General features: G+C 29.9%; 1 protein-coding gene across 1 annotated transcript in view; it reads left to right on the top strand.

The window, feature by feature from the left end:
* LOC124359304 (tyramine receptor 1-like) overlaps positions 1-26,772 on the top strand; it is a 291,787-nt gene that overhangs the window by 174,894 nt on the left and 90,121 nt on the right. Inside the window, exon 2 of the mRNA XM_046811932.1 lies at positions 20,436-20,497. The gene's annotated coding sequence lies outside the window, so the exon portion shown is untranslated. The remainder of the gene's footprint in view (positions 1-20,435; positions 20,498-26,772) is intronic.

Here is a 26,772-nt window from a genome sequence, read left to right as displayed (position 1 = left end):
TGACTGAAATGATGGACCCGCCCTCTATTTGGTAAAGTATTTTTGTACCTTTTGTTAACGTATATGTATGTACATATTCGATATATGTCATGTAAAATCGAATATCCATCAAGTGACTTATTAATGTAAATATTTCCAGGTTGGAAACTAACTATTTTAACCTTAATTGGAACTGTGAAAAGTAATTTGTCTAAAATGTAACTGGAAAAGATGAAGTAAATAATAAAACATCGATATTGTTACTTTTACGGGTTAACTAAGCATATCAAAGCATTAATTGTTTCATAATAATAAATTATCAATGGTAATATTAAATAAATGTACTACAATTAATAATTAACGTTACAGTTTATTTTATTACTTTACAAATGTGAAAACCAGCCAACTTGAACTGATACTCTTTTAGAAACGTTATAGGTCTTCTAGAAACTGAAGATTAATGCAATATGAAGTCATTGGCCCTCCGTAAAGTTTGTCATCGTTATTTAAGGATATTTATATTTAGTTATATATTGTGTAATACTTTACTGTATGTTCCAAGTTTTGTTGCTAAATCGTGCGAATGTGTTTTTCTACACCTCTTTTGCAATAAAGTGCGAGATTATCGTGTTATTGGTTCATATAATTCAGAGAATATTAAAGGAAGCAATATTTATGATTTTTTTCAGGGCTAGGCCATAAACTTTCCCTATACAATAAATTCCCCCCTACCAACATATAAATTATACTATAAACAAAAGTAGTAGATATCTTAAAAAAATTAAAAAGCAGTTTATAAAATTGAAAACAAATAAAAATTGCAACAACGTGATAACATAACCGTATCTACAGCTTCATGTCCAATAGATACGTAGTGGCGAATTATGTTCCTGAATTCGTCAACGTGTAACTAAACTCTATCAAAATCATCATTTTTGCCGCAAGAATATATACATTAGAGGCCCACTGATACACTAGTGGTTCTAGTTGTTCAATGTTCATCAAAGTGTAAGAAACTTATTGCAGTCATCGTTCACCGTTGTGCACACAGCCTAGTCCCCAGATTGTTAAATTTTAAACGGACGAGATTGCAGATGCCCGCTGATACATTAGTAGCTCTTGTTACAATATTAATCACAGTGTAAGCAAGCTTAACGCAGTCATCATTCACCGTTGATTTCACACCTACACATAGCCTAGTTCCCACATTGTTAAATTTTAAACGGACGAGATTGCAGATGCCTGCTGATATAGCAGTGACTCTTGTTACAATGTTCATCACAGTGTACGCAAGCATCTCGCAGTCATCATTCACCGTTGTTTTCACACCTACACACAGCCTAGTTCCCAAATTGCTACATTTTAAATGGACGAGATTGCATATGCTCACTGATACAGTAGTGGCTCTTGTCAAATTGTTTATCTCAGTTTAAGCAAGCTTATAGCAGGCATCATCCACCGTTGTTTTCACACCTACACACAGCCTAGTTCCCAGATTGTTACGTTTTAAATGGACGGAGATTGCAGATGCTCGCTGATACAGTAGTGGCTCTTGTTACAATTTTAATCACAGTGTAAGCAAGCTTATCGCAGTCATCATTAACCGTTGATTACTCACCTACACACAGCCTAGTCCCCATATTGTTACATTTTTAATTGACGAGATTGCAGATGCTCGCTGATACAGTAGTGGCTCTTGTTAAATTTTTTCTCAGTTTAAGCAAGCTTATCGCAGGCATCATTCACCGTTGTTTTCACACCTACACAAAGCCTAGTTCCCAGATGGTTGAATTTTAAACGGACGAGATTGCAGATGCCTGCTGATATAGCAGTGACCCTTTGTTACAATGTTCATCACAGTGTACGCAAGCTTCTCGCAGTCAACGTAACAAAAAAACTTGTATTTTAGAATGTTACGTAACCTTAATAAGGATTTCTCCCTTATACCAAAAGTACATAGGAAATGGGTAGGACTTCTCCCTAGGCCGTAATAGGCTTCTCAGTCCTACTTATGTGTATATTTTCCTCAATAGAACAAAAAGGCAAACCCAACTATGTCTCTGGAAATATTTGAGACGGAAAGTATTTACAGAAGCCCATAGTAGATAAATTTGAACAAAATAGATTTCCAAGACTGCATAATCGAACTATATAGTATTTTGATCGAGGCAATATGGAAATCTAAATTGTGACATAGTAAGAGAATTTAAACGGTCTGCAGTAGGTACTTTTTAATCGAAGTAGGGTTATTGGCCCTATACGTAAGTATATTCTTTTATTCAACAGGACAGGGCAAACTCCTAATATGGTAATTGAAATATATTAGTCCTCAAATATGTGATAAAGGCTAGAAATAGACGCTTTTTGAGCGAAGTAAGCTTTCGAGACCTGTGTATTGTATTTTCTTGAGCGGGTTAACAATGCAGACTCAGCTGTGAAGTTGGAAATATAATTAATTTGAACCAAAAATGCTCTTCCACGTGCAAAACATGATATATTAATTAAATTGTCTACTACCGTTATAAAATATTCATAGAACTCCATCATATTACATCATAAGTGCTTTTACAAAGTAATATAAGGACTTCGGTTCTAAAGATTGCGTGTGAAGCCGCGGGTGACAGCTAGTTTTATTATAGTTTTTAATCGTTTCAAGAAATACGGAACAAAATATACGGAAGAGGAATACGCTATAAAAATATATTTACATAAATGTTTGTAGCTATGGTGGGTAGGGATGAAGCGTTTTGAATTGATTAAGGGTAATAATGTAATAAAGATAATTTAGAACCAGTTCACCACAAGAGGAAGATGAACTCAGCATACATTGCTCCCACAATACTGAATGTTTATTGATCCTACACCCACACTTTAGATAGGTGTGTTACATGGATCTCCACTGCATCTGTAACTAATATGGTAATTTTCCGGTCACTTGCACAATTCAAATGGTAGCTCTTGAGAACTCTATTGTATATTTCTCTAAGCAGCGCATATGCACGGTGAACCTTATTAACTAGATCTCCCGTAAAGATGTTGCCAGGTTACACTTTGTAAAAAGATAGAATTATGACTTATGAATTATGGAACAAATACAACACGCCCCCAACTAGCTAATGAAACCCTTTATTAATTACGATGTTGACTTATTTGGGGACTATTGGATACTAAATAAAATATATCTATTATTGTATCTATCTTTTGCCCAGCTTTATCTATCTTTCTCTACCTACCTTTCAATTTATTTTACTACCTATAAACTTCGTACTGTTCTGCCTAATTTTAACACATTATCATTCCTTAGTGCTAAGTTTACTTATCATTCTCATTGTTAATTTAATTGATACTTGTTGCAAAACAATGCAAAATTAAAATATACATTTATAATCTTTAAATTCAGCTTTAAAAGTCACTAAAGCCCGTTACTTATAACATAATATCAATCAAACACTTGCAGGTTAAATGCTTCTTTAAAACGGTGTCAGGCTTACAGTGTTCCTTATCGGCGTTATACAATAAAACAATAAATCTGTTATAATTTATCTTGTAACACATAAATTCAAAGCCGTATACACAGAAGAACTGGTGGTTAGAAATAATGGTTGATTATTATAGAACACTATCTCGCCTAAAGTCTTTTTATTAGCAGACTTACATTCATAAAAATGACGATCACCTGAAAGTTGGATAAATGTTTTTAGACATTCAAAGTGAACTCTAAACACTTTATATAGTATACAGTTCTTTTACCTAATATGAGAACAAGATGATAGTTCTGTAGGGGTTAAATGCGTAAGAATATAATAAGAATATCTGCAATAAGAGTGAACAACATAACACTTGTAATTAACGTACATCAGGCAAAACGATTATAGTAATCACTTGAAAAATTATTTTAGTTTAGCCATTTAATTAAAAAAAAACATTTAAAATTGAACCTAATTTGTAGTTATCAGAAATTTTTACTTTGCTTATGTGTAGATAATAAAACTCATATACCTGTTTTAACTAAATTATAACAAGATAATTAAAACTAGCAATCTCCATTTTTTTAGAGGAATACATTACTTTTCATGTGTTTGCAGAGAAATAATGTTGCAGATGTTACAATAAAGTTTTGAATCATTTCAATGATATATTTTTTAATTTGAACTGGTTATATTTATAACTTCAATCATCCTAGATTTAAAAATGCGTCTATATAAATGACTCCATTAAATCTTTTACCAAAACTTACCTTTTTGATAAAATTACTTATATATGAGGAACTACTAAAATTAATGCCTTAAATTAAAAAAAATCAAGTTTTCCAGCTTTGATTTCCAATCCCTTACTGGTGTGCCTCAAAACCTCCTCACATTTATCTAAGAATTGTAAGTATTGTCCTAATAAGGCATAGCAAAGCCCTACAAAATGACATCAATATCACAGCTGTACATTTAGACATGGGATTAATTGAAATTAATAGAGTGGATATTGTGACATCACACAGTGTGGTCACTGACATGTGCATCACCATTTATGTCTATTATTAGTTGAGTTGAAGAATACAAGAAGGTACTTGTATAAAATAATTTTCGTTTAGTGTGACATTGAATGGTTATTAAGATTAGATTGAAGGAGTATTAAGAATTATAGTCTGGTAGATGTACATGTATTTATATGGTGCACGATATTGAATTTATGTACATAAATTTCTTAGTTGAATGAAGAAAAATGTAAGTTACTGAACCGGAGATTCACGATGAATGTAACAATGTATTGAGTTGAGCAAATTCTTGGTCGAGATACGAGAGAGGAAAACTAAAGACTTTTAATATGCAAAGGACGACCTGAGCACCAGCCAATTATCTGTTTCTCGAGCCTCTACATCCATCAGGTTCCTTACCTAATTCAGGGTCCACATTGGCATTTAGACTCACATTCAACGATTTATTGTGTGTATTAAGAGTATTATCAAGAAAATGGTTATATTCAAATCACATTTTTTATCCCAGAAATACTTACCATACCTTTAAAAATTTCCGAGTGGTGGCTGCTTACGATTTACAAACTAATTCTTCGTTATTCCATATACCTTTTAACAAGTATAACTTTTTGTGCTTTTAACTGCTCATAAATTCAAGATTTTGAGTTCTCTGATTAATAAACTTAAAACCTACCGTCAGGCACGTAAATAAATCAGCGTTACCTAACCATATACATACGACTATTTGTGTGAAAGGATGGCTTCTTCTCTGTATCTGAATGCTTGACGGTTATAGTGATAATAACGTGAAATATATTCGTGTGACAGTCGATGTTAGGTGTGAGATGCTTAAATATATATTTTGGAAAAAGTGGTCCTTTTTTATATTTAATTATTTTGATACACTAAAATATTTACATCCACCAAACTAGCGTAGCTGGCGATCGATTAATTTATTACAATAAATGTCTTCACCGAGTTTAATAAAACCAGACTATGTGTCTATTATGGAATGCAAATTGGCTCTTGGCTTGTATAATATACCGTCTAGAACATTCATTAGATGCTGCTTTAGATTATTGATACCGATAGTAAATATTTCTGTTGCGATAATATGTGTAAATGTAAACGAATTTACTCAAAGTATTAACCATACAATTCTGTATTCGCTGAAACTCCTTAACTGGATTTATTCCAATTTCTTCATCAACAGAGAATAAATATTTAATGAATGATTTAAGCACTTTAGAATCGTTCAGATTAGCATTTCTTAATGTTCAATTTGATTTTGAATGAGTAATAAATAGTAGTAAAGCTTACACTGGCTGGGATGGTACTGGAAGAAGAAGCAAAACTCTGAATCTTCTACTGAGTACGCTGTAGGCTTCAGTAACAAATAGTCTTAGGCTCCATGCTACGTTACTTGCGTGCATTGGAATTTAAGGAACTTCAATAAAAAATCATTTTAAACCTTTGTACTGCCACTAAAATAACAAGGGTTAATAGGGGTTGTATTACAAAAACATAAGTAATAAAATGATAATGATGAACAGAAGTAGTAGAAGGTGAAACGCCGAAGTTTATGTGTAGTGCAACCATCTGTCCCGTCACATATATGGATGTACACGATACGTCAATTATTCCTATAATCTACGCCTCTACACATGACACTATCGTGTTTCGCCCGTTTTACGGATTAGGACAGTATCAAACTGTGCATCATTCTTCCTTCATTTACGACCACCTGCTCATTTCACGAACTGCATCTTGTAGTCGAGTGGTCGACAATATGTGTTAACTTAAGTAATAACCCAAAAAAAGTTACTTCAATTACAACTGAACATTCTTAGTAATTGGTTCTACCATTAGATGGGAATCACTATTTACCGTATTAATTTTAATGTTAACAATGTTTTTAAAAAACTCTTAAACTTATTCCCAATTCGTAGACATTCATTTCCACACATTCATTAATTCGTACCTTTCATTTCCATTACGAGAATTTAAAAATATTTTCCATACTGACAATTATCAGACCTATTGTTTACTTACTGCTCCTATTTCTCAATCATTTTAAATTTAAATTATTTAAAAAGAGCAAAAGCATAGTAATGTGAAATAAATGCAATAGATGCAAGTAGATGCAATGGTTTATATTGTTATAACTATAATATTTATTGTCCATTTAATTTAACTTACCTAAACTCGTTAGTGTTATACGTTCATACCTGTATTATAATTCCACAGAATTTGAGATTGTTCAGGACACATTTACAAGAACGAGAGGAACCGCAAAGAATGACAAAGTTAGCAGATCTGTGACAAACTTTACTACTTTCTTCTTATAATTTTAAACTAATTATATCCAAGATGCTGATGCACTGTAAACGTTGCTCTTTTTTCTATAATGGTAAGCTTATCGCAGTACCATTTCACTTTTAATATTTTAATGATCAAAGAAACAGTAACCTTTTACAATTAATGTAATAATATGTAACACACATTTTACCACTTTTCCTATTTTATCAGGTTTATAACCGTTTATATTTCCCCAATTCATTTTAATATGCTTTTGGCTTCTGCCATGTAATCCTATGAAAAAGTGTTCTGAAAAAAGAAAGTGACCATATTTAAAGACTAAAATAATGAAACAAAAAATACTTATTTAAATAGTAGCACTGATTTAAATTTACTGTCACCGAATGCATCGAAGATCATAAATGGCATTTACAGTAACAGTGATACATGGACACTGTTAAGTATCATGAGTATTAAAATTACTTCAAATTATAATTAATCCATCTAATTGAAACCTTAACATTGTAAACAACCTTACGGATAATTTATAGAAATAATTACGAACAGGATTTAAATATCTTATAAAATAACGTAAATACAACTTTTTTAAAGTTAAAAGGGAGCAAAAAAATTCTGAAAAATGCCATAGAATCTTCTTAAAAGAAGAATTAATGTTAAAATTAATAAGAGGATTAGATTAAAACATTAGTTGTTCAATATAACTACAATAGTTTTAATTTTAAATTTCAAATATATTCTGAAATTATTAATATATGTAAACAATGTAAGCTGTATAAAATAAATTTACTAAAAAAAAAATTAATATGAGAGTTAAACAAAGTGAGAAAAATTAAAAGTTAGACGTTCTTAATTGGCCTGAAAGTAACTTTAAAAAATTACATCATAATCATAATCACTATCATAAATATTCTGTTTAAAATGTTGTGTAACTTTTACCATACTTTTTATGTACTATAACAAGCTATATAAAAGACAGTTCCTTTAGTAATAGATGCATACTAAACTGGGTTAAGCAAGCATTAATTAGTAATGCACTAAAATTGGGCGTGGCTAGAGGAGCGAGTGAGTAGTAGTAGAGTACCTTTTATACCGGCAGATGTAGTAAACAATTTCGTTCCGGAGTTTATAAAAGCCTGGCCTATGGCGAGAAGCCAGCGATCGGTAAACAAATCTAGATGAAATCGATCTAGCAATATTTATTAGGAGTATGAAAACACTGGAAACAGCGTATGACGAAAACCCGTTGTAAATTTGCACAACTTTAATATTAACATTCTCATCGTGTATACACGTATGTGAAAATTGATTTCATATACACGTTTATGAATACTTTTCACTCAAAGTATTTTGTTTCTTTTCAGTTTTCGTGATTACAATTAGCTTAATATTTAATATGTTTTTCCAAACAAGTGTTTGGGACTGTCGTCTAAATGTTTTATTTTTGAATTTATCAAGCGCATTACAATAGCTTAAAAATTGTTGATGCGTGATATATGCCCTAAGATACTTAAAGCTAATTTTCAAATTCTTATAAATTAAAGATACACGTACTCGTCGAAAGTTTTTATGTGGTTTTTAGTACTTTATAAACTAAACATAAAAAATTATAAAGTACACTGTTACTTTGTTTCAATCCATTATATTCAAGTTAGTTATCGATCAAATGGTTATGACCTGATCCAGATGTCATAAAAATCTACGAATAACATCGTCTCATGAAAAATTTATTCTAATGTATAGTATTAAATTGTTCAAATGACGTAACATTTTATATACGTGTTAACTTGTACTACTTACCATGTATTCATAGATTAACGGTATTTAGCCTGTATCCTAATTATTTTGAAAATTGGAAAATGAAGTGACTTTTTTGTTTGTTACTATTTAACACACAGTAAACCAGTTAACCGATTGTATTAAAAATGGCCATTCTTTGGGGTCCTGGGCATATACATAGGTTTATTATTATTTTCAAAATTAAATATATTTTGAACCATTGAGGAAAAAAGAATATGAAGTAAATTACAATGGTCATGAATATATGCACTTTTTCAGAGATTTTCTGGATCGTAGCAGCTAGGAAAATTTCGCATCTTCATCGGAAATATAATTCACTCGAACCAGAATTGCTTATGTAGAATTGCTTAAGGTAGCAATACATCATCCACTAAAATAAGTTTTTTCTCGAAATAAAATCTTCAAAGGACATTGCGACCATTTATCACTCCGTATCAGACTATAAATGCTTTCACTATGAAAGCTAAGAACTTTTAGGGACTCGTCATATTGGTCTAAATTTGTTTCTCTGTTACTTAAATCTCTAAACTATTTAACCAAATGTATTGAACGTAATATTGCCATTCATGCAGATGAATTGCGGACAAGGCTCCGAAAATTGCGATAAATATAACATTAAAAATGTAATAACATCTTGCAATTTACTTCTATAACACAGTTTAGAAATAAAGACATAAACACGGTTTAAGTTTTGTCATGTGTCAAAAATAAATTACACCAATGCTACGGAATTAAGTATTTAATCAGTGCTATAACGACTAGCAGCCAATGTAACAGATTATTTCGGTATTTTAAATAATTTTATCACATAATTTGATATTTAATGTCTACATGAGTTTTAATTATTTTAGGGAACGACTTAGTATAGCGACAACTAATGGCGAAGTCTAGAGAGTACGCGGTTGTCAGGATATATCCGAGTTAAGTAACGCCGCCGCTTGAATATGTAGTGCGCCCGCTGAGTTGTCCTGCACTTACAATCAGTCCGCTGTCCACGATCAGGTGGTGGTATAGGGGTTATTAAGCTTTATAGTCTCCAGGTCAAGTTTTAAAAGAAGAATTCCCAGCCCTAACCTAGGTTAGTCAAATAAGACATTAACAATTGACTGTTCGAATGGTGGGGTTAGACCCAAGCCTACTTAACTGTGATTTTATAACTAGGCTAATACCTTCCAATGCAATTTCTGCACTCAATATGACTTAAAAACTGTTTAAGGTATTTGAATAATTATTTTAACAACTTGTATTATACAAGAGGCAAATATTATCGAGTAATATTTTTTATTGTAGCAGGCCCTTCTTATCTTATTTTCATGACAAAAGAGATTAATTTCTGCAATAGGATACTGTACAAAAACAATAAAAAATAGAAAACAAACTAAAATGGAGAAAAATAGAGATATATCTATTTGAATCTTTTGCTCACAGCGTTCAAATGTGAAAAAATAAGAACGTTTGAGCTAAATTCCTTGAAGACATCAAACATTTTGTTCATACAACACCTGGGTATATAATCAATACACTTGTAACCGGATATGCAAGATATAAAAAAAAATTGCATTTAAAAATTTTACACTTAGAATTATGACTTACAGGGATAAAATGATTTACAGCTTAAGTATATTATATTTTAATCTTACTATGTTCTATATATATATATATATATATATATATATATATATATATATATATATTATTATAAAATCATAATTCTCACACATATATTTATATCGTTTTAAGGCATATTAATTACTGTAGATGTACATATTCCCTTAAATGATGTTAGCCGTGGTACGCAACTTTATAAGTAATATTACTAGTTCTACTGAAGTCTCTTTATAAAGCTTCAAAATCTTTATTTAAAGTTTAGAATAAGTTAAGAGCAATCTTATTTAAAAATAAACAGTCATTTACATTCTAGAAAACAATACAGCGAAGCAAGCAAAGAATAGTACAGCTAAGCACGTGCCAAGATGAAGAGACATTTATAGCAGATGTGTGTATTATTGTCCTTTTATGGAAAATGAAATGTTAAAAATGCAGTTGTTTAAGAAACATGAAGTCCGATGAACTAACACACAAGTCAATTGAGCTTACAGAATATCATTTCGTCGTAAGAAAAGAATTAAATGTTACCTTTCCTTGGTATATTTTTACCAACAATGAAGCGGTAAAATAAAAACAGTGTTTAATCAATTATGAAGCAATATTGAAACCTACATTTCTTACTATTTGGTCTTTTTAAAACCTATTTTATCCTACAAAAACAAATTTAACTTCATACTTAGAAACGAATAAAGCATCAAAAAGCCTGTTAAGTATTCACACATTAACTTAAAATCAATATCATTATTATGTGGAAATTGGAATGGAAATAATGTCATGCATAATATGTATCTTATAAAATCTTTATGTTTCTTATTATTTCGTGATATAAAATTTTATACAAATTTAAAGTAAATTTATAAGCTTAAGCTTTTAAAGAATCAAACAGTAAACACCCTTAGGAAGTGTTTCACCGAAAAATGAGTGTTGATAAAGCTAGGTGTGATAAGACACGAAGAGTTAAAATACCGAAGGAGACAGGCAGCCAGAGAATGTGCGAGTTCTACATCACTGTCATTGATTTATTCCAAGCCAGGCTTGTGTTGGAAATTGCCTTTATTGTGAAAGCAAGTAGGTTTCACTTGTAAATGACGTTATTTATACCTGCGCAAGCATGATTTAACTTAGGCTACAAGTCTAGGCTTATATTTCAATCAAAAATACTCGTAGGAAATAAATCACTTACTCATGCATTACATGCATTGTCATTAAAATAAAATATAAAAACTCAGGGATTGCGCAATCCTGAGAATCGACAAAGAATAAAGGACTGAATGGGTTAGGGAGAGGAGGATTTGACACGTCCACCTCTAAATTTACACCTATATCTTCTATAAGACCTCAAAATTATCACTTGTGCTGTAACTTTATTGTATAAAGTTAACATATTGTCTTACCTTCAATATTCAATATTTCAGAACTGAAGAAAAAAGCATATAACATTTCTTGAAACGTCTTTCCTTTCGTTCTAGATACATTGGAAAATTATTATGATAGCATTGTGTTATAAATGATTTCACAATATGATTGCATGGCAAAATTCAACTGATTTATACAAAATTAATAACATTGTTCTGATTGACCAAGTGTGTATCAAATGCTAATAAACAGAGTAGGGGGGAAACGAGCACAATGTTTATGCTATAATCACGTTTATGTCAATTGTCTAGTTAGTCTCAATAAAAGTAAATACGTAAAATTGTACAGATTTATCAAACTTGGGTTAACCATATCAGTTCATATCTGTACCGTTAGATACAACGACGGACCTACAAACTGCTTCCCACGCGTATAAATCTTACGGCTTATTTAGAGACTTAATCGTGCAATAAATCATGGAATCGGTCAGTGCGCTTGGCATAATCGTGAAACATATTTGGCGTAAATGGTATGACGGGTTTTTAACTTGAGTGTAAATATAAAGTAAAAGATAGACGCATATAACGTACAATATATGTTACATAAATAAATATATACAACACGACGTGACGTGGTTATATTTGTGTAACTACCCATACACCAATCACATGAGTAATTTAAGTTCTGGTCTAGTTTATACACTTTCACTATACCAATTGTATCTTTTTATTTTAGAAGAAGTTTGCTTAAAGAATAAAAGTTCACATTTAGAGTGTGATGTAAGACACGAGTGAGAATGATGACAGGTGATGAAGTTCTGGCTCCACGTCGTCAACTCAACCCTAACGTCCCTCCTGGGAGATATGTTTACTGTTGGGGAAAGCTTCAACCTCACGTTCCTCGAGTTATCTTAAATTCATACCAAAAACATTTCATAAAATGAGACTTATTAAACTCACCTTTCGAATGACTACGCTAATTAGAAAGTTAAAAATTTAGGACTACTCTGTAAATTAGCCTAGATAAGTCACATTTATTTCAGTGTCTGTTTGTATGTTTCCAGTTCCTTCCATAATTGTTTAGAGCTTTTTCCTCTTAAGTTAATAAACTACGCTTATATAAATTTATATTCTCCTGATACTTTTGCTCTTTGTATTAAAATTAGGGAATAATGTACCATGAATTACATTATATTAGCTTTTTTGGTAAACATTGCAAAAAAGTTATTACACATATGTAAAAATATGTTTTTATTCCATCAAGTTTTTATATGTGATACATCATACTATTTTCTACAAGCGTAACAGTAAAAAGAATCACTTAATTTTATTGTATTCAAACTAGAATGGGAAATTAAATAAATACAAACAGTGTGTTATACCAAAGAAACGTTAAAGTACAGAAATAAACATGTTTTTATAACCACTAGCATAACGACACTAGTCACTAAGGGATGGAAAAATTAGAAAAAAATGTGGAAAGAAATATTGAAAAAAAGACTGTTTTCGTATTTTATGAACAACGAATATTGTATTATATCAGTGAATATTCATTTGTGATTATCTTTAGTAACGGGAATCAACAATATATCAGGTTACTTATGTAATATTTCTATGCGTTTAAAAAATATAGGAAATACTTGTAAATAAAATGAATTAAATTTTAACAATAAATTTAAAATAAATTCAAAATGTTTGTACTTTTAAAATGTAATACAAATTATATTTGTATATTTATAGTTAATACCGAAATATGTAGTAACGACAAACAGCTTCATTTTTCCTTGACAGTGATATTTAATTATATGTACGTTACGTAGTAAGAGCTACTAAAAGTTTTAAATATTAATCGTCTAAAAATTTGAAAACAATAAAAATAAAATTTTACGTTGAGATTTTTATTTACATCTTTGAGATATTATCCACGAACATTCAACATTGTTTTGTCTAACCAATTTATTTACTGTAAATAAATAATCTTAGTATCCAATTTTCACATTTTTTGTTTAGTTTGTTATTAAAGATGGATAATTTTAAAATTATTGTTATACGGATATACGTTTACATGCTTTAAATACAGATTGGTATTTTAAATAAATAAATAGATAATGTTATAGTAGGAGAAAACCCAGTATTTGGGAAAGGTACAGCCTTTTTCAGTGGTAATCATCTATGGCACTAGTATATTTATCTATTCAAAAATGTATTTAATATATTCCTAAATGTTTAAGTAATGCTGGTAATAACACTTGTTTTCTATGCCATTTTATCTCATCTTAATGTGGACACTTGTTAAAGTGTTTTCAAATATTCCATGATATTTTATTTTTGAAAGTGTAAACATAAACATAATAATGCTAATTCTGGTTATTTCATTACTCTCTTGCCTTTTATCTTTTCCATTAAAGAAAACTCCAGAGAACGGAATTCTAATTAGTAGAAAATCCTGTCAGGTTTATGTTAAGAGGGGAAAACAATTCCAAGAATTCTTTAAAAGACTCTAATCAAAGTGAGATGGTAAACCGAGCTCCAATTGTTGTTTCAATAAAATCACTGTGTTATTTTCTTATATTTTCTTAGAATCATTATTTCTATTACTCGAATTTCTAGTTTTTTTTTTCTATGGAAATATATCAGCGGCAAGGATAGAAGGGACACCCGTAATGTAGCAGTGCAGGTATAACTACAAAAAAATATGGTTAGGGTGATTTACAGTATCTTCTCATATTATGTTGTTAAATTGAAAAAAGTGAATGGTTCGTGATGGAGTGGAGTGGAGCTACAGTTCTAAAAATAGATCACTAGAATTTATTGCATTTATTATTTTGCATTGTAAAAATAAACAGAAGGGCTGTTGGTTTGAGTTTGTTAAGGTACGAAGCATCTAGAAAGTGGAAACTTTAATCATGGGTTGAGATATTTACACCATGTTAACTCTCTAAACAGTGTATACACCCTGTACACTGTACATCCTCTACGGTGGGAAATCATGAATAAAGATAGTTAACATACGAAATTGAAGTATTAAATACATGTACCAATTGTACAATGAGTAAATTAAAATTTTGTTATACTATCTACGTACTGTACCTTTGATATATAAGAAATTTATAACTGAATCTCAAACTTTGTAATAAGAAGCCGGTAAAATTTATTATACATTTCAAAATTGTTACAAAATAGAACTTCTCAAAAGTATCACCTTTTTAGCACAAGACAAGTTAAGATTCCAGATGAGTTACACGCAATAATTGATAAAACCTCTTCAAGATACGCTATACATTTTTAATTTATGAGTTTTAGCACTTATACTACTTTAAGAAACAGTTTTGAGCTTTACCTCACAAGAAAATTGTTACATTTTAAACATTTGTGCGTTTTGACTTTTGGTCATAGCGTGATGGTACCATCGTAACACCCAATATTTCAACTCAAAGACCATTTAATCTTTCTTGTAAGAATATATATGTATATTAATAAATATACTTCTTATAATATATATTATAAAAAGTACATTACTACATATACTTCTTATGCACCTATTGATTTCACGCGAACGAGATTCATCCACGACTAAAGGGACTCTTTCATGAAGAAAACTTATTAATAATATTTGTGTTAGAAAAATACATTTAAAAGTTTCTTTAAAAAAAGACTTGAAAGTTAAGATTTTCGCTTACTAAATCAAAGTATTTGAATATGTTAATTAATAGTTCCTGAAATAAAAACTACATCAAGTACGAGCAGCTCTATTGCTTCAGTGTTAAAGAGCTCTCTAAGGAACGTCACTTCATTTAGTATGGTAATGTGTTTAGGCCTGCAGACTTTTACCAGGTATTTTACAGTTCTCTGGTAATCTCATTGTGACGGTCGTTAAAATTCGGTTGAATCGTCCTGGCGAAGTAGTTTAGAAAAGTCCATAAAAACTTATAGCTTTGAGGTAATAATAAATTAATAATGAAAATTGTTTCTACTGCCTGTGGCGGTTATATTTTGCATTTCTCATACCGTGACACCGCAGCTGTAAACTTTATTACCTCACTTTATTACCTCATTATAAGTTCATAATCATTCAGTAGTGTAGCATAATACTTATAACAATGGTAATCTTGGGGAATATTTCTATATTAATGAGACGAAGTAACTGTTATCTTTAACTTAAAATTTATTTCTTAGTTGAGGTTTAACATAAATAATTATTAAATCTCCACCTCTCAAATGGTTGTAATTTTAAATGGACAGCAAAATATGTTGACGATTTTGTTGTCAACTTTATTTACTTTAAAGAGTCATACAATGTTTAAGTAAGATTCATAAGAATTTTTTATATGAGAGAGATTAAATCACACTCAAAGGTTTGTTTTGCCAAAACTGGAATTGAAGAAGTCATATAAGCTGTTAAATTTAGAATGCAAGAATATGAACTCGGAGTAACCTCTGGCCGTGGTTTTAAATGGCCAGTAACATATTCTAGGAACTTTTATTTTAACACGGTCTCTATTTCAACTAGTAATAGCTTAAAAATTATGTTTAGCACCATTTATTAAAGTTATTGAATTCTAACAGTTATGTTTTACAATAACTTGAGACGCTTCATAATTTTTATTATGATTATCTAAATTGGAATTTTATTGTAACATTTATTTTAACTGTACACTCAAAATAGTACAGACTAAAACACATTTCTCACATTATTCTCAGATTGCAAAACATATCAATTATTTATATTATGTTTAATGATTATTTTAAATGTTCCAAGTAGCTTGTTAGTACATTATAGAATTAACAGCATATGGAATAATACAGGATTTAGTATAGTTCATAAGAAAACATCTGATATAGCTAAGAAAGGACAGGGTTTACGTCCAATGAAGACAAAAATATAATATGTTTTAAGTTTGAAGACAAGGAATAATTTAAATTAGTTTTATTTTGCAAAAACATTACATTGGTTACAACATTTGATTATTATTTCATCTATTTGTAATTTTGCATTGGCTAGCCAACGCTGTTATCAATTGATATTGTTAACGAGCATGTAGGGTAAGAATTGAAGGATAAAAGTAGAATGAAATATTACAGATAATAACTTTACTTGTCAAATATACTTAGACCTAAGTAATTTTAGTGATAATGTCTGTGCAACAAAAATTACTAATTACGAACTAAATTATTATCAGTGTACATGAAAGCGTTTATATACTTATTTTTAATGTAAACAATATACATCTACATACATAGACCTATATCACGTAATTATTCAAATGTATTTGGTACTAGTGTCGCAATATTTTAATAAAACTCACATAACATGTATATTGAATTATATCTATTCTTATTGCTTAACAGAAAAACAATTGTTAAGTCTCAACTAAAATTGTAACTGTAGTAAATACGCCTTGAATAAAATTACTTAAGATTTACTTATAGTAGGTTGAGTCTGTGGTTAAAAAGACAATCGAAGTCTCCAATAACTTTTTGGTACAGAGCCAAGCTCCACTATGTTTTATCCATAGCTGCAACGGCTGTTGTGACTGGGGGATCCAACAGTATCTGATGTGTAAGATCTTTGTTGAAATGTGATATTCCACTGACTCAAATTAAGTTAATTTAGTTCATTATATGTGTTATTTAATTAATCATATGTATACTTTTACATTTTCATAAGCATCATCAATAATCAGTGATTTGTTTCAACTTACAAATCACTTGAATTACTAAGAAGTATGATTTAATGTGCAACTTCGTTGTTAGTCATTCTTCATTGATGGTTAAATAATATCATTATATCTAAATGAAACATCTTATGAATATAAATGTTTAAATAATCAAATTGGTTACAAATGATTTCGTCTCGTGAAGACATCTATTAGAAATATTAATTTGATGTGTCCAGAGATTAAATTAATGAAGTAACTACAGAGACAAACCATCACACGTCTATAATAAATAATATAATAAATATACATTATATATATATATATATATATATATATATATAATATATATATATATATATATATATATATATACGGCCAAATACAAAATAATGGAATCGGAAAAAGTAAGCGCTCTGTGGTGTAATGGTAGCACATTCACCCGGCAAGTGAGAGATCCGGGTTCGACTCCCGGCGGAGCAAGTACTTTTTGCGATTCAATGTTTATTGAAATTAAATAATAACTCAGTAAAATAAGGCAAAATAAGGATGCAACCTCGAAATGAAAGATAATAAGCTAAAAATTTGCATACGTCTTTATTTTGATGGTATACAACTTACCTCAAAAGTCTCATATAATCACGTGTACGCGACTTCAGATATTTAAGGTCAAACTTCACGAAAATCAGTTTTTTTGAAAAATATCTCGTTTCCCTTACACTAAATGACTTTGAAGGTGGTTAGAGAAATTGTAGAAGGGGAAAATTCTCTTCAACTTTTCTCTGAAGTAATTTTATGTACGTTTAAACCCTTTTTGAGATACAGCGCAAAGAGTAGGGGACCGCTTACCTGTATATACGATAATGCGAGGTCAGCCAGTAGAATACAATAAATAAATGAGTTATATTGTTAAACATTCACGTACCATTATTATTATTACTTAATACTATTATTATTGTTATTATTATTATTCAACTTTTATTATTATTTATTATTTTAATATACCATATTTATAGATATTAATTATAACTTATATGTTCTCTAAAATAATACTTATTTTACTTTTACCAAACATACAATATTAAAAGAAATATTTCAAATGAATTTTAATTATATATTTATTTATTAATAATAATCAATATTTGGAGGTGAATAAGACTTTGTTTCAACTACAGATGATCGAATATCTTCTCTAATAATTAATCGCCGCAGCAGCTTCTACTATTCATAATCGTTCTTCTTCGGATGAGCTTTTTTTATTCTCGTACCAAGCTTTATATAAATATTTGACTCTGTGTCACGAAAAGATATAATAGTGAATGACCCTACCTTAGTTGCAATTATTATATCAGTCAAATACTTCTCCCTCAATTTAGAAATGATAGTCTTATCATCCGGTACGTACTCGGTAGGAATATCTTTCAACTCTTTTAATGTAAATTGTGAATCATTATTTATTTTTCTATATAAAAAAAATCTTTTTCATGGCCTGTGTGATGTTATCACCTTTGTGATGCTTTTTATCAGTAGGTATTCGATTTAAAAAATGAGAGTAGCAAATAGCATGACATTTAGCCTCAAGTCATGTTCAAAAAGTATACGATTTTTGACTAATTTTCCTAACAAGTCGCCTCTTTCTTCAGCTTTCGTTGAAACGGTTTTTTTTTAAATCAAGAGTGCTTTCTTTACTGATGGTTCGTTTATACTTTTCTTTTTTTTCTGCCACTTCGTCAGCTACTTGACCACAAAATCAAGCAAGATGTTTGAAAAACAAATACCTCTTCTCGTTTTTTACGAGGTGGACTTTTTGCAGTTGGAGTTTCATCGTCTTCTACACGTCGCTTTAATGCAGCATTGAATATTTACTTATATACACTTTTATACAATCAACAGTCACCTTCACAGAAGTCAAAGTATTTAAATAATTTATAATGACCGTCATTTCTGTCAATACTTGCAGTTTTTTAATGTTTTTAAGCCAACGCACAAGACTCACAGAAGCACTTTCTGATATTAATGTATTACAAATAAAACAACAAGCAGCCATTTCAATTAAAAGATACACTCAAAATCATACGTCTGTTAATACTAAGATGTCGTTTTCAACTAACGGATAAAATATATTTTTATCGGTATAGAAATACTAACACAGAGAAATACCCTACCATTCCCTTCATCAAGTAAACTATTTCACCACCACTACTGTACTTATACATAGAAATTCCAAACTCATTCGTTACGGTATGAAGAAATTAAAAAAAAACCGCTCATATATAGCAATGGAGCATCTGCTACAGCAGAAACAGCAAACGTCGAACAAGAGATTTGTATTTCGAGATATAATATTCATAGTAATATGGATGAAAAGTATTTCTTCTAATATTGTATGTTTGGTAAAAATAAAATAAGTATTATTTAGAGAATATATAAGTGTATAATTAATATCTATAAATATGGTATATTAAATAATAAATAATAATAAAAATTGAATAATAATAATAACAATAATAATAGTATTAAGTAATAATAATAATGGTAAGTGAATAATTAACAATATAATTCATTTATTTATTGTATTCTACTGGCTGACCTCGCATTATCGTATATACAGGTAAGCGGTCCCCCTACTCTTTGCGCTGTATCTCAAAAAGGGTTTAAACGTACATAAAATTACTTCAGAGAAAAGTTGAAGAGAATTTTCCCTTACTACAATTTCTCTAACCACCTTCAAAGTCATTTAGTGTAAGGGAAACGAGATATTTTCAAAAAACTGATTTTCGTGAAGTTTGACCTTAAATATCTGAAGTCGCGTACACGTGATTATATGAGACTTTTGAGGTAAGTTGTATACCCTCAAAAGAAAGACGTATGCAAATTTTTTAGCTTATTATCTTTCATTCCGAGGTTGCATCCTTATTTTACCGGACTATAAGGCTTATGCCATTTATACAATTTAACGTACATATATATATATATATATATATATATATATATATATATATATATATATATTATATATATATATAAAGGAGGGGAAAGTATCGTAGTTTGGAAGCTAATACACCTAACAATTATACCCGTTAACTGGTGTTCAAGCACGAGATCGGTAGAAGGATTACCTGATTTTACGCAGCCCCTGTAGATCTGTTTGTCATGTCATGTTAACAACTAAGGTTCATATGGCTGAGTTTTAAATTTATTATACGATTATATATTACGCTTATCAGTTGACTTACTGTTTTTCTATTGCAGGTGTGGCAAAAAGGATGTCTTACACGTAATGGAAACACGTAATCAGCTCTTCATCAGTGAACGTAAGGGTATTTAAAAAATTATTTATTTTATTGTTGAGTGTTAGCAATATATACTTAATATCACAATAATTTAATGATAGTGAAACATTACTTACGTTTATGTAACTATTCTTATGTTATTCTGAACCCTTCATTTTGGTTTTATTTGCTAGAAAATATGGTATTATTCTATACACCCCTAGGTTTCTAATCTGTCCTAATGCTTTCTTGATGGTAAAGAGTTGCACAATTGATAGTATTTGTGAAATCCCTGTTTTCGTCACATTTAAATTATATATTTCTATAGACTCTGATTGACAAATCATTGGATTGAAGGCATTTATGGGTAATAAGATGTCAAATGTTCAAAACAAGCCTTGTTTTTATATTTATTTTTTTAGTTTTGTAGAACATTAAAAAAAACATTTGTGATGTAAAGCAAGAAGTAAAAATCCACACAAGTAGTCCAATAAAGCTACTGTTTGTAACTTAACACAACACTCTTCTTTCGTTATTCAAATTATTTTACGTTATCAACAATATAACATGAAACGACGAGGATAAAGATAGAAATAGAAAAGGAAATGAATGGTGGCATTTTCTCTGATGTCTATAATACTGACCCAGACTAAATCACTTAAGTGGCACTTCCACTTTTCGTAAGTGCATGTACTGTCGGTCGGTGACTCTGGGTTCAACTACTGTCGTGACCGAAACACTTATAGCTAATATTAACCGCCTTTTTACTGTACCTAATCTAAACCTTCTTCTCTATAACAGAATGATTACTAGGTCCATGGCTAATAAAGTTATATAGGAGTTCCGGCAATCTTAAAAAATATTGTAACATCAGTTACGCTGAGAGCTGGTTAACTTTATCCGTTTAAATGCGTTAGCCTGTGATGCTTTGAAATATAATCTGTTCCTTAATCTGGTTACTAGTATAAACTTCAATAATAGTCTTACATCAGTAATATCATCCATCCTAATCAAGTAAGTAATGCTATTTTGCTAGTTTTTTATTCCAATTATGTGCAGTAATTAGAAAGACATTGTTCATCTTACCTTAAAAAGTTTTTTACTGAAATAATTCTGTCGAATGTCTCTTCTATTATTAAACCAAACATCTCACATTGTTGAAATAATAAAACAAATAGAACATTAGGAAAATGAGGAAACTTTATACAACAACGTGAAATCGTAAGAGCCCAACTATCTTAGTAAGAATTTAAACTTTTTAAGATGAATTTAAAACATTTTACATGCCCTTTAAAATCTATAACAATTACATAGTAAAAGCGAAGGTTGTTTATTATGATTCCACGCGTAAACTAGTCAACTGATTGTACTGAAATTTTACATTGGCATTCATCGGATCCTTCAGATCAATATAGCTGTAGGCCTATTCTTATTTCGAAAATCCCTCTGAACAAGGAATAATCACTAAAGCAGAGGAAATCTCAGGTTAGTCTCTAAATTTTCTTAATATTAATTAAAAGAGCCTGTCAAATGCAATCAACTGTTCTGTGTAAACATTGTTTTATGACAGCAAAACCAAAAGTTTCATGAATTTAACCCCTATTTTAAATTTGTTACATTTATAATGTGTAAATTCAAGTGTAAATAATTACTTTTCACACAGTTTTAAGATTTTAGTTATTTGGTAAGTACTCATATACGTCCTAAAACATTAAATGGTCACAAGCTCCCATTGAATCAGTAGGAAATCAAAATCAGTAGGAATCAGTAAGAACTATGCTAGATAAAACTCCAGCTTTATATTTTAATAGTCTAAAATATAAAAATTATATTTCAGAAACAAACATGTAAATACTGTCATACTCATAGTGTTAGTTTACTTTTAACTCTATTTTTATTAGCAAATATTAAGAACTATATATAAATCACAAAGTTTCTATCTAACTTGTACTATAAATTTAAAGAATGTTAACAGAAGTAGGATTCTCATAGATGTGTATGTATACATTTTTTTATCGGTAAAAAGGCAAAATAGACTATGGGACAACAAATATTTTAATACCAGACCAAATTAAAGTTTCCATAAATACACACTTTTTAATACATTTTGTTTGTTGTAGCAAAAAGGCAAACTCGGGTCGGAAGAGTAATTCACTTTGAACCAGGAGTACTCATACAGGTTAAAAACCTACGAAATTGCGTGCGATGCTACGGGTAACTGTTATTATATTTTGAAGTACTATATTGAGTACAAAAATATTAGTAAAAATCTCAATTGTAATGAAACACGTTGTTACAAGGCTCTTATAGTCATTTGAGTGCAATAATTGCGAAACAAAATAAGATTAAAGTATGTACAATGTTTGAATTTTTATTATTTGAACGATTAAAATATGTTTATTTATTATTGCTAAATAGCGGGAATAGGGTAACAATATCAATAAAGAATAAGATTAAAAGGAAGACTAGATGCCACACTACAGACACCTTTCATTTTACCCAACTCTTAACATCTGACCAAGCGTGCCATCCACATATTTATGTAGTAGTCAAACCACTTGTTCCAAAGCATCTAAACCACTTAATGGTTTCCATTCAGTTCACTAATTGGATGTATATAGTACAAAGTTCATCAGCTGTTCCGCAGACTATAATAGGTTTTCAGTTCCTATCGTCAGTGTATATCAACTTTAGGGGCACTTAATGTTAAAGCCACTGTGTCAATAAATGTATTAAAGCACTTGGTGACAGTTAATTAAATCAAATCACTCATGCTTGGTTAATTAACAATAGTTTCAAATACAAACAATTTGCATTGGCATCAACCCTTGTCATAACTACAATGTATTTTAGTCGACGAATGTTTTACTGAAGATACTTGTCATCCTGATCTGATTTTCAAGCCTAATAGAATCCTTCCATACATTAGATAGTTCTATTAATAATTTTGCCTAATTTTAAATCACTAGTTCTTTGATTGTTATAAAAGGTGATTCATAAGTAGTGGTTTTCCTTCATTACGAACCACTTACACTTTTACCAGACTAGCGAATTTTGTTCTTCATTCAACTGTAATGGGAGGCCGCTTTAAAACTTTTGGAATAAAATATTGCTCATTATGTAGTACAACTATCATCTTTTATTGATAAACATTCTAATGTACTTGTTTGTTTGTCTTGTCAAATTTTTAAATTTAATTTATCTGTTAAAAAGTTAATTAATGGTTTTGACATTTCTTCGGAAAAGTTGATATTAACATTTATTTTTAAGTAATATATTTTTTAAGAGAACGTAAGATAAGACCGACATTTGCCACTATCTTCAACGTTTGTTAGTTCAGATTAGATGTTTATATAACGCTTTGTTTCCTAAACATGTGTGACACGAAACGCAAAATTTTCCGCGTGCAGAATATACATCGAAAGCCAGTCAAAAGAAGTAGTTACTTGAACGAGGAGCTTCATAATCCTCTAACCAACACGCCTGGATAGCCACTGAACGGAGAAACGCCCTAACATCAAAATGGCCGTGCTACAGAGCCACCATTACTTTCATTGGAAATTAAATCAATCTCAAGTCTAATAAAAGCCATAATTTATCTAATAAATTAGGTGTCAGTGTTTCGTAAAAAGAAAACAACTTTAATGATATATTTTAACTGCTAATCAAAGGTCAGTAATAAAAGATAAAATGTTCAAATTAATATTAATTTTACTTTCAAATAGATATCCGTCAATAGCAGCTATAAGGGTTGGTGATACATTAATAAATCAGTTCAGCTAATTTATCTTTCGACATTTTTATTGCTTATGATTAAAATAATTATCTAATCAGAATTTAAGATATTTGGAGTAAAATGTGTATGTGCGTGCGTTCGTGCTTGTAAGTTATGTGTGTGTGTGCGCGCGTGCGTGAGTAAGTGTGGAGCTAGCTTGAATGCAATATTCATGCGTTTATTTCCACTAAATATTTTTATTAGTTAAATAGGTTTCAAAAGTTTAAACATACATTCATCTATTGCAACTAAATTTGTAGCTATTTTAAGTTAATTAATTAAGCCTTTTATACTTATGTATTAAGTGTAATATAGCCGTAGATTTTAATCGTCCAAATTTAATTTTTTCAGATTTGTTTAAACGATGAATAATTTTTATTGATTGGAAATTAAAAAAATCTAACTAAATTAATTATGGCTTTTTAAATACTGTTTATTGAAGTTCATTCGAATTCATTGAAGGAATAAACGTACAATGTTCATAATCTGTTCAAATGTTTTCCTTCAAAGTAAAATAAACTAATGTATGAAACAATCTAAGAACCGTTATATAAATATTTAATTTTTCAATATAAGAAATAATAAAATTTTTCTGTTCAAAGCGTATGTTTATAACGAATATGTTTCTACGTATATTTATATAAATTATCCTAGGTTTAGTCTGAGGATGGTTTGCAATACATTTCTGGTTAAACAAAACTACAATACGTGTAAGCATGCTAATAGTTATTTTATTTAAATTTTTTTGCCAAAGTAAATATTATAGACAACTCGACGATTTCAATACAGAGCGCAAAAACAGTTTGACAAGTATTCAGTCGGTGATAGCCATCAATCATGTCTTTGATTATGACACACAAAGAGAGTGCCTTGCGCTTCTGGCCCCAATATTGATTGTGGCACTTTCCTCGGTGTCCTCACAGTAAACATGTGAGCTTTTATGTCTAGGCTGCTACTAAGAAAATCCTAATTCCTCTCTCAAATAAATAAAGATGTTTTCCTGCGTTTAAAACATTTGTCCTAATCTTATAAAATATATAATCGTATCAATTTTCCTATGTGAATAAAATAATTTCAGACTCGTGTTTATAAACATGAGCAAATAATTTAAGCAAAAACAGTTGTAAATGGTATAATTTTAATATTTTTGGCATTATTATCATTAATTGCGTAATTGTTATTTTAAAAGAATTGATAAAGAACTTTAAAAAACTGAATATAAAATTATAACTCATTATTGTTAAGGAGCCGGATACCTTTAGTTTTACCGTCTACTTGTCTGACTAATGATACATCGATAACTAGTTGAAATATATTATTAAAATTTACATGAATCTTTATTTATATATATGTTTAACACTTATTTCTATGACAGTGCATGTCACTTCATGAGATTTTGCTGATCGTTTGTGAATATATTTAAATCAGTTATAACGCCAACAATAATATCGATTAGAATATTGCAACAAAATAAATTGTTAAAGAAGGTAAGTAAAGAATAATCATGTTACATTAACATGTAACATTAATCACATGGAGTTAAACCTTTAGTACCTCATAGAGTAGATTCTTTTAGAGAATTTTTGTTTTCAAGTCTTCAGTATGTGAAAATTGCCAAATAAATAAATTTATAAGCCAAATAAAATATTGTACTTAGATATACATATAGCTTATATATCCAAACAAGTGCATCATCACTAGTAACTCGATTTGTTGAATTTTGTTTTATTTAAATACAATATAATGATATGATAAGTATTTTTTATACTGCATACAAATTGTGAATATATCATGTGGCAATATACATTAAGAGGATATTTTAGCTGTATCTAAAATTAAGCAATAATATTTATTTCTTTATAGAAAAGAATTTAAATAGTCCGATTCCCTCCACGGAAATTGTCTGATCGTCGTTGAAGCCTTTCGAATAGACTAATAAAGATTTTCTTTCGGGTTGAGGGGAGATGTAAAACCTTTATATAAAAATAGCACTATGTTAATTTAATTGTTACAATTCCAACATGTGGTTGAAATATTGCTTTAGTTTTCAGTTTTCAAACAAAGTATTTCGAGTCACAAATTTAAGGATTCAATATTCGTTATATACTTCTAATACGATTTAAGTTCAATATTTACAGCATATCTACGTACATGTATTAGTCCTAAATATACATAATATACCTTTTATTGTTATGTAGCAGTTTAAGACTAGTTTAGATGAAATATTACTAAAACTTCCTAAAAGCATAAATAATATCACCAACCGAAGGTGGAAATACATAGAGCAAAAGACCACAACTTCCCTTACCGAACAAAGGTTGTGAAAAGTATTTACCTAGCATTATTGTCATTATTGTGAAATGATAAGAAAGCATTCGAGGTTAACATTCCAATTTACCAACTGAGAAACAACAAGTAATATACGCTGAGGCCTGACCTGGCAGGAAAGTGGAAAATGACTTGAGAGTGGGTCGTTATCATCTATTGAATCTCCTTACGGTAAAAACTCCTTCGATTACTAATTGTTTTGGAGAAATGCTTT

The sequence above is a fragment of the Homalodisca vitripennis genome, chromosome 4, assembly GCF_021130785.1.
Source record: "Homalodisca vitripennis isolate AUS2020 chromosome 4, UT_GWSS_2.1, whole genome shotgun sequence".
NCBI lineage: Eukaryota > Metazoa > Arthropoda > Insecta > Hemiptera > Cicadellidae > Homalodisca > Homalodisca vitripennis.
Note: the sequence above shows the minus strand (reverse complement) of the source record. Positions and strands in the feature narration are given on the sequence as shown.